The sequence below is a fragment of the Bos indicus x Bos taurus genome, chromosome 17, assembly GCF_003369695.1.
Source record: "Bos indicus x Bos taurus breed Angus x Brahman F1 hybrid chromosome 17, Bos_hybrid_MaternalHap_v2.0, whole genome shotgun sequence".
In the NCBI taxonomy this organism is placed as follows: domain Eukaryota; kingdom Metazoa; phylum Chordata; class Mammalia; order Artiodactyla; family Bovidae; genus Bos; species Bos indicus x Bos taurus.
Genome location: NC_040092.1, coordinates 50,227,761 through 50,238,254, shown reverse-complemented (window position 1 = coordinate 50,238,254; position 10,494 = coordinate 50,227,761). Strand labels below are relative to the sequence as shown.

The window sequence follows — 10,494 nt, the reverse complement described above, 5'->3', positions numbered from 1 at the left end:
CCATGAAGCGTTGAACCAAACAACCACAGCAGGTTCCTATCCTCTCGGTTATTCAGCATTAATTTCTTAATGCCTGGTTGGGCTTGCTGATGAGTGGCCTCTATCTCTCAGGTATTCTGCAACATTGATTTCCAGCCTTGGAGTGAATTATTTGTTCGTTTTCTCTTTGCATGATTTAACACAGTTGGATTGCTATGAAGAGAGGGGGAGGGAAAGGAAACTCTGGAATAGATGTGCCCTACTTGAAGCTTCTGTTTAGTAATACTGATGTGAATGTACATGTTTTTTAAAAGACTGCTAAGATTTCTTCTAGCTATAAAGTTCTAATATTTTGCATTTAGCCACCAAGTGCTTATAATTAAACATTTTAATACCCAATATATGATGTTTACAATTAAGATCACTGTAATAAAATGGTTTCAGTGGATATGAGTCCCTCCAATGGAATACTGGTTTCTTTAATTTACTAGTAGAAAAAATGGTTTATTAATGTATCTTTCTGAAACATTTCTGAACCAGTTCAAAGGCTCTTTTGCACGGTTGCTGTTTTATAATTTAGTGCAATTGTTTTGAGCAAAATTGTCATCTTTTCCATTTCTTTTGTATTTTTCTTTAATATAACAGTGAGTACTCTAAATTTTTGAATACTAAATCTGGGCAGCATTTGGCATCAATAAGTGTTTTAATATCTGAAAACGTCTGATATAAAATTACTTAGAAATGAGAACAGTGTGCACACACAAAGCAGTGTGTATTTCTGAGTCATAACCCCTTGTATTATGAATGTTCATGTTTTCATCATCTACTCTTATCCTTATCAATATTCCAAAATAAAAATTTTCCATTAAAAATAAAGTTACTCATGATGCACTTTAAAATTATCAATATGTGATTCTTCTGGAAGAAACTCTTTCCTGGAAAATGTAATGAATTTTTATATCAATAATCAATAATTTTCCCAGTATTTCTTCAAATATAATTCTACCTTCAAATATGTCAAATAAGTCCTTAAATGGACACAAACACTTCTGAACACCAGTAATAGTATAATAAAAATTAGGGTATATTTTATATCCAGACGATATAGAGTCTACAGATTCATGCACAATAATTAGAATTTCTAGTTAAACAAAAATGTTAAATTATCATAATGCTTTCTGACATGTGTTCCCATATCTGAATATTCCTCAAAAATGTACTAATATTGCTCTCTAAAGTCAGTGTCAAAATATTTTTAAATGAATGAAATTTCAAAATGTTTCTGATAGGCCAATTCTACAAATTCACATGTTGGCATGAAGAGATAGAAATTGAATGTAATTGGATATTATGCTGAGCATATTAGATGCATCACATAGTCAACTGAACAACTAATTCTTTTAAATTTCAAGTATAGTAGTAACCAAAAGATGGAAGAATCTGTCTTCTGGTGAACATTCTAAACTTAGCTCTAAATTTTAAAGCAAAAGTGTTATTGTGAACTATAACAAAGACCAACAAATAAATTATAAGGTTAAGATGTTAAAAATCTATGCATATTTGGCTATTTTGACTAATTTTGCATATTTTGTATCATTTAAATAGATCTTATCTGAAAATGTTTAAATGGATATGAATTTTAAATGGCCTGTAACATTTTAGACAGTTTTATTCCCTTCAAATATTAGTTAATGCTCTTGTGAATACATATCATGACCCAGTTTTTCTCATAATGATTAGAGCGTTGACAGTAACAAGCAACAGCATTATCAAAAACAAGAAGTCCCTAAAATTAAAAGCACCTTTGTGTTTTTCTATCTGTGAAGGACATGTATGGATGGATGTGGAGATGAAAAAGAGGGAGGCTCATAAACAAATCCATCATAGTACTGTACTGTAATTATAGACTTATTAAAATGAATTTAGTCTCTGATGGTCAGTCAATATGCCAAAGAGTAATTCTAATTATCTTCTAAATTGTTTGCATCTGTGACTAATACTACTGTAATTCATCTTTGCCAATCAACACATATCATTTCTGAATATGGCTTATTTATATCTTTGTCAGTTTTCACTGTAATTTTACACTATATGCACACATTTTTCTCCTTTGTAATTATTTTTCACCTACTCTACATAGAAAAAGTGAAAGTGAAAGTGAAAGTGAAGTCGCTCAGTTGTGTCCGACTCTTTGTGCCTCCATGGACTGTAGCCTACCAGACTCCTCTGTCCATGGGATTTTTTCCAGGCAAGAATACTGGAGTGGGTTGCCATTTCCTGCTCCAGGAGATCTTCCCAACCCAGAGATTGAACCTGGGTCTCCCACATTGTAAGTAAACGCTTTACTATCTGAGCTACCGAGAAAGTAGAAAAGCCGCTGCTATTCTACTGAGAAATCAAACAGGATTTGAATCAGATTTTATAACTTCTGAAATAAAGATGTGTTTAGTTTACGCCTGATTTTTGCTTGGGAAACATAAGTAGAGGCCACATACGCATATTACTAAAATACAAAAATAGAATTAAAACATCTATTAAAATGGGAAGTACTTGAACATTAAGCCAGAATGTAAGGCAACTGAAAAACTTAGAGCTGTGAAATTTATCATCGTCTTCAAGACTCGGCAATGTTCTTTTGGAAGAGAAAGACATTATTTTAGATTAGCTCTCTAATTGCAAGCTCTCCCTTGCAAACCTGAAATTCAAAAAAAGGAAATGCAAATTTCAGTATTAATATGGAAACAAAACCTTTCTGTGTATGTGTCTGCTGTCAGAAAAGAAACAAGAGGACAGCTTTGTACCAGGCCAAATAAATCTATGACATGTTCTCTTATGCTTATAAACATGGATGGGAAAGAAGCCACACTCTTCTCACTGAAAGAAAGACATTTATTTCAAAGTTTCTGCCAGGTTTTTGGTATTACTAATAGATAAACTGCCTATGATCACGAGTAAAAAATAAAGTATAGTTAAGCTCTTTAGTAGTGTTTGAGATATGTAAAGGAAGATCTGGACCTGCGTGTGACTAACAGCAAAGAGAGACCAGAATAAATTAGTAAAACTGGGAGGAACTTTCAACTGTGGACACAACCCGAGCAAAACAGATTGAAAGAACAACAAAAAGAAATTCCATATCAGACACACCCTGTAGTTGGGAGGGGCATGAGACTTTTAAGAACAAGGATATATATTATTCAGTTTTATACTTTTTATATCAGCTGTTTTTATAATATAACCCTTGAATTCAGCCCTGAATCTTGAGCAAAATTTTCCTACAGAGAATAAGCTTTAGTTTTGTTTTAAGGACTGAATCCAGAGTGGTTTCCATTGGCACAAAGAATTGACCAAAGAGCACGTCTGGAAGTAAGCTACAGTAACTGTGCAGTATTTACTAGAGGTAGAAAATTAAAGTTGAGGTGACTGAGAAAAATAAATACTTTGAATATCCTTTAAAATACTGAAAAATATGAAGCGAAGTGAAAGTTGCTCAGTCATGTCTGACTTGTTGCGAGAGTAAGTAGCTTCTCTCTTCTCCAGAAGTAGGTAGCTTTTCTCTTCTCCAGAAGATGATCCCCTGGGTTGGGACCTAGGGATCAAACCCAGGTCTCCTGCATTGCAGGCGGATTCTTTACCAGCTCAGCCACAAGGGAAGCCCAAGATAATGGAGTGGGTAGCCTATCCCTTTGCATGGATTTTCCAGACCCAGGAATTGAACTGGGGTCTCCTGCATTGCAAGCAGATTCTTTACCAACTGAGCTACCAGGGATCCCCCCCGCAAAAAAAAAGGGCTTCCGTTAAAAATAAAACGTGTCTCGTGGAGATGAGAGAAGTGATATTGTCTTATAGTTTTAAATCTGCCCTGAGTACAAATAAATATTTCGTTTCTGTTCTGAATAATTTTGAGTAAAGATTCATTAAGAAGCTGCTCAGATACTTTCAAAATCCAGGGTATTGGTGTTTCCCCATTATATATTCTTAATCTTTCAGTTAGGATATTCTGGAATGAGGTTGTAGAATAGGTGTAAAAGAAATTTCAATTCTAGAGAATATTTATAGTTAAAGAGAATTGTAACTAGTAGTGATTTCAAATAGTAAAGAATTGTCTGTGAGATCTAACTCTGTGACCTCATCTCTGGCCACGATCTCCATTATGATTACTTTTGCCAAAGCTAATTTGTTTCTTTTCTTAAATCACAAGAATATGCACACTGCTACTTCTGGCTGCATGTTGTTGATGAAAGCCAATCACAAGGCCAAGTCAGATAACATTGTGAAAAAGAATACTCCTTCCACGGTGGTTCAAAGGCATCCTTGGTGAATTACTATTTAGTCTACCTTCAAATAGAATATGGATTTGAAGGGTTTCTTTTAACAGTGTATAGCCTATACATTTTATTGTGATACTCGTCTTTATGTCTCCCTGAAGGTTGAAATTTCAGGAGAAACTCTCATGATTAGCTTATTTACACCCAAGACTGTTCAGGAAGATTTGTTGTTGTATAGTCACTAAGTCGTATCTGAGTCTTTACCAACCCCATGGGATGGAGCCCACCAGGCTCCTCTGTCCGTGGAATTTCCCAGGCAAGAATATTGAAGGGGTTACCATTCTCTCCTCTAGGATCTTTCTGTCCAAGAGATTGAACCTACGTCTTCTGCATTGGCAGGTGAATTCTTTACTGCCGAGTCACCAGGGAAGCTCTTAGGAAGATTAGAGTTATTTATTTATCAGCTTTTTGGGAGAAAAAATTTTACTTAATTATTGTATCACAATTTGTATTGTTGCCCAATAATAACAATACAAAATATTTCTGACTAGTTACAAATTTTAATGTGAGCATACTAAATATCTATCTCTCTGAATGGTCAACATTGGCTTTGTTTCCTTTTTTTCTAAAAGAAATTTCCTATGAATTTTTCTCCTAAGAAAAATTCAAGTCATAGGCTAATACCTATATTCCTTTTTGGATAATTACAAATAGAACTTTCAGAAATATCTTATTCAAACAAAATATATCAATTTTATTTATACTACTAATCCAAGTTATTATTACAAGTAAAAATATGTGCATGCTTAGGATAATAGAGGTTGCCACAGTCAATAAATCACAAATCTGGATTATTTCAGCTACCCCCCCCCAAGCTCTCAACACTTAATTGTCTTCATTTATGTAACAGTAGTAAAATTATTTATTTTATTGTTGTGAGGAAAGAAAAGATATAAAATTCTTAGCATAATGTCTGACACAGGTGAATGAGCCTGATGGCTTGCATGGTCATGGTGGTTATAATTACAACAATTAGCGTTTATTGATTCCTTAATTTTTGTTAGCTACTCTGCTAAGCAACTTATTAAGTTAGTTTCATTTTATGTACCATCCCTTCCCTGAATAAATATAAAGCAAACACAAATCCTTAGGTAGGTACTAATATTTAACCCCATACTCTGTATAAATAAGTAGTCACATCTGTGTTAATTGGCCAAGTTTACATAGCCAGTTAATAGTGTACATGGGTTCCGTGATAGCCCTCATTAAAATTTCTCCAGGGCACAATGTGTGAATATCTAGCTCAGGAACAGCCATTACTCTACTTAGTGATCTTGCATATATCAATAATTAGCCAAGGAGTGCTTATTCATTTAGCCTTCAAGTGTAAATCTTCTCAACCCAGACCTCCAGGCAGACACTACCAATTAATTGGAGTTTGTATTTAATTTGAAATATGTTTATCATCTGGCTCTAAAAGGATATAATTCTGTTAATTATCATTTTAGTCTAACTAGTAACTAGCCCACTCACTCCAGTCAATCCCATTTGTCCTCTGCATTTGGACTTGTTCCAGGTGGGATTTTATTATCAAACTGCACGTGGAGTGGTAAATGAAAGAGTCAATTTGGTTATGCATAAGGGCAGTAGGATCAGTAATCTCATATTTTACAAAACATTGCTCTCTAGTCATTGATTTGAGGTGAAGCTGATGTATCCCATGATCACTTTTGAATTAAGAGGGTTTCTGGTAGAAAAAAAAAAGTCAAAATAGTTTTTTTTTTTTTAGAAAAGTGTAGAGTGTTTATGAAATTTTTACTAGTCCTAGTTAAAAGAACTAGAAGGGAAAAAAAAAAAAAAAAAGAGCCAATCAACAGTATCTATGCCTAGAAAATAAGATTTTTTTTTTTCAGTCAGACAATTTTGGGGTCAAGCAATGACTTGCCATAGTCACAGAGGAATTGAATCTGTGTTATCTACCATTGCAGTTTTGACAACTACAACCTTGTATGCAGATTTTCTTTTTGGACCAGTTTATTCCTGCTTCTTGGGATCATTTCCCAAATAAGGTGCTGTTTAAGGAGAACACAAATTAAATCAAAGTATTGTATATTTACTTGAGTAACCAATGAATCTTTTATAAATTTATTTTTCACTTAACATAAAGAAAACTTTTATACCTTATTATCACTGATTTTGTTTTCTAGTTTCTGTCTAAAATTTGTGTATCATTAAGTACATTGACAGAGAATGAGATGCTTGATTTGTAACATTGACTCAATAGACATGAGTTTGAGCAAACTCAGGGAGATAGTGAAGGACAGGGAAGCCTGTTGTGCTTCAGTCCTTGGGGTTGCAAAGAATCAGACGTGACTTAGCAACTGAACACCAAAATGTACATTGCAGTCTTTTTTCTATTAAATATCTTCATTTCAGTAGTGCTGCTGCTGCTGCTGCTAAGTCACTTCAGTCATGTCTGACTCTGTGTGACCCCATAGACGGCAGCCCACGAGGCTCCCCCGTCCCTGGGATTCTCCAGACAAGAACACTGGGGTGGATTGCCATTTCCTTCACCAATGCATGAAAGTGAAACGTGAAAGTGAAGTCGCTCAGTCGTGTCTGACTCAGCGACCCCATGGACTGCAGCCTACCAGTCTCCTCCGTCCATGGGATTCCCCAGGCAAGAGTACTGGAGTGGGTTGCCATTGCCTTCTCTTCAATAATGCTGAGTCTCTTCAATGATGTCCAATCCTGTGTGTGCCTATGGACCTTAGCCAGCCAGGCTCCTCTGTCCATGGGATTCTCCAGGCAAAAATACTGGAGTGGGTTGCCGTTCTCTTATCCTCATTTCAATAGATGATGTGCTAAAAATAGAAAATACCATGATATGTTTATATATAACCTCTTTATTTCTCCACCTCTTTGCCACCTCTTCATATGCTTACTTGTTCCACTTAAGCGTAAGTGACTATATGGCCTTCATCTGATTGAACCTTCTTGTGTGTCCTTAAAGCATAAAACAATTTCATACCACAGTGGACATGTTTGTGTCCTAAAGATGCTTTCTTCAATGGGCATTATAACTTTTCAAAGAAAACATATGTTTTCCAATTTTGGTTTCTGTAATTCTTAGATGGGGATTGTCATCTGTTGGTCAGTTTCTGCCATTGGTCATGTATACAAGTGACAAACATGCAGATTACATAAATATATTATTCTACATCAGTAGTTGGCGAACTATGGTCTATAGACCAAATATGGCCTACCACTGTTTTGGGGAAAACTTTTATTAGTATATAGTCAGTCCCATTTGATTATATTGATATATTGTCTATGGCTGCTTTCACACTACAAGGGCAGAATGGGGTAATTGTAACAGAGACTATGTGGCACGAAAGCCAAACATCTAGTTTTTTAAAGAAAAAGTTTGCTGATCTCTGTTTTACACTAGAATTCTGAAATCTCTTTTGTTCTTCATTTTGTGTCTGCCTGTAAGTTTTTTATGCTGTCTCAACAGAAGCTGTGGATTTGTATCTTATTCTCCAATTGCAAAACATAAGATCACTTATCTTTAATAATTTCCAGGATGGAAACCTTTAAAATATGTAGGATACAGAGGACATTCCAGACAAAATAAACTGTGACTTTTATCTACACTTGCAAGTTTTACTGTCCTTGTTACAGCAGTTCTGTGAACACTCTGATGAGATCTCTCAAGAGAGAACTTGTTTCTAGGAGTATATTTAGCTGACACATTATACCTGCTAATATCCGAGACCTGACACAAGATACAAGCCAAGCCTATGTTTTCTTCATCAGTGGCTGAACTCACCTGAGTCCTCTGGGACTCCTCTTGGGATTGGATGGGTGTTTGCCAGAATTTCATTGCAGTCTGAGTCACTTTCTACCCAGCCCTTTATACCTCCCTTGGCCCTTTTATAGGAGCCAGAGGTGCATTGTCTTCTGAAAGGTTTTTCTACCCAACCCTGCTTTCTTTGCCTTTTATCTAAAAAGCCTTTACTCCCAACAAATATCTTGAGTATGTGATTCTGTCTTGGCATCTATTTTTGGAGAACCAAACTTACTTGTTCTGTTCTTTCCATTTGTTGTATGTTATCATTCCACTCAAACGAACAAATGAAAACAAAAAGTTATATATAAAAAAAAGTAATATATAAAAAAAGAAAGTAATATCAAAATAAAGCATATCTGGAGAGTGGCAGTTTCTGGAAATTATTTATGAGATTATAACTTGGAAGACCTGTTGGGAGGTAATTTCCATTAGCCTCTTGTGCTTCTACATATCTTATAAGCAGGGAATTGACACTGTTACAGTTTCCTGAACTACATTTTTCAAGGCAGAAACAGGGATTGTTTCTTCCTGTGGCAGCAGATAACAGGTTTGATTGCTGTCCAGGGTAATAATCTGTCCCTCCAGGGGAAACATTTGACAGGTTTCTAGTAGATTCTTTAAAAGACTGGAGTTTAAAAGACTAGTAGATTCTTTAAAAGTTTGTATTTCTCACTTGTGATGCAAATGACCTGTGTGGACGGCATCCACCCTGGTGGCTCCACATTGGCTCATGAAACACAGGGTACAAAGGCAACTAATGTAAAAATCTACTCAAGAAATCTATTTTAAATTTAAAATATAAAACAATATTTTACAAAATTATTGAATGCAGAGTAAATAACTGTTGTCTTTTTTCCCAAACACAGGTTTTGCTATCTTAATTCTGTCATAAGGTAAATACTCTTTTATTGAAAATTAGACCTCAAAATTCTGTAGACTTGTGAAAGTCATTTTGATTTGCTACTTGAGAATTCAGGAAGGAAAAAGAAGTTCCCAAAACCCTATAAAGAAATCACTTAGTTAGGATTTCAAAATATTTTTATCAAACAGTGTGCCCATTGATTTAGGTGAATAGATCACTTAAGTATTTTTATTCCTTCAAAATCTGCACCATTGCTTTAGATGGAAGCAGATTTCTGGTATAAATTATGCCTCTATCAGGCATTGGAGAAATGAATGATAGGACTAAACACCTCATGTAGGAGTCTCCTCGATTACCCTTCAGCAGTCTAGCTGTCTGTGTGTTCAGTTCATGTTCAGCTATGATGATTATTTTATGCTAATCAAGTAATATTATGTAGTTTTAAACCGAGACAGGAATAGGCAAAATGAGCCTGGAGAGGACTCTGCAGCTGTGTAGACTGACTGTATAAGGTCCTTGGGGGATGTGATTATCAGAAGACTGAATCATCATTAGGATAATTAGTGTACTTGGCAACTACATTAGTGGAATTATTGTCATTGCTCACAGCTTGTCAGTGCAGGATTTTTTGATCTGGTAAATTTCACTTTTACAAATGCAACTGACCATGTGAATGAAATCAAGAGAAGTAAACAATTTTGTTATTTCTATTTAGTTCCAGAACTAACAAATGAAAAGTGAATATATTTAAGCACATAAGGGGGTATTTTCTGAATTAAATGGTTATCTTGCAACTGTCCTGGATGTAAACTTAAATAATTACAATAAAACATGTTGTTATTTGTGAACAGATTATCCATTTAATTGTCAGTGCTTATTATGAGTTGGTTCTTAAAAGATAAATATTGAGGCCATTTTTGTAGTTGAAGTATAGTTGGTTTACAATGTTGTGTTAGTTTCAGGGATACAGCAAAGTGATTCAGTTATTCCTGTGTGTATGTATATATATGTATGTACACACATACATATGTATGTATTCTTTTTCCTTGTAGGTTATTACAAAATATTGAATATAGTTCTGTGTGGTATACAGTGGTCCTTGTTTGTTATCTACTTTATGTATACTAGTGTGTATAAGTTAATCCCAAACTCTAAAAATATGACAGTTCACAAATTTGCACATCATCCTTGCTCAGGGGCCATGCTCATCTTTTCTATATCATTCTAATTTTTAGTTTGTGTGCTGTGGAATCCAACATGAGACCATTCTTATATATATCTTAGTTATTACTTTGTTTGATACTCTGTGGATCTGCCATGAGTGTTCACATGTGGCTTCCACTCTGTAGATTCTACTTTGGAATAAATCACACCTTGAAAGAGTACAAAGGAGCTGCTCATATATAGTTAGTGTTCAGTGATACTGTTTCTGTTTGTTAAATAAGCTAAATTTCTGACTAAGGATAGCTGCCCTCTGATCATTCTATGACCCAATCACAACAGAGCATTGACTGTTGAGGTTTTGACAAAATTAT

At 34.9% G+C, this 10,494-nt stretch overlaps 1 non-coding gene across 1 annotated transcript; it reads right to left on the bottom strand.

The window, feature by feature from the left end:
• Positions 1 to 10,112: 10,112 nt before the first annotated feature.
• LOC113875210 lies at positions 10,113 to 10,217 on the bottom strand. The gene has a single exon (XR_003506208.1). It is a non-coding gene; the product is annotated as a U6 spliceosomal RNA (small nuclear RNA).
• Positions 10,218 to 10,494: the final 277 nt, after the last annotated feature.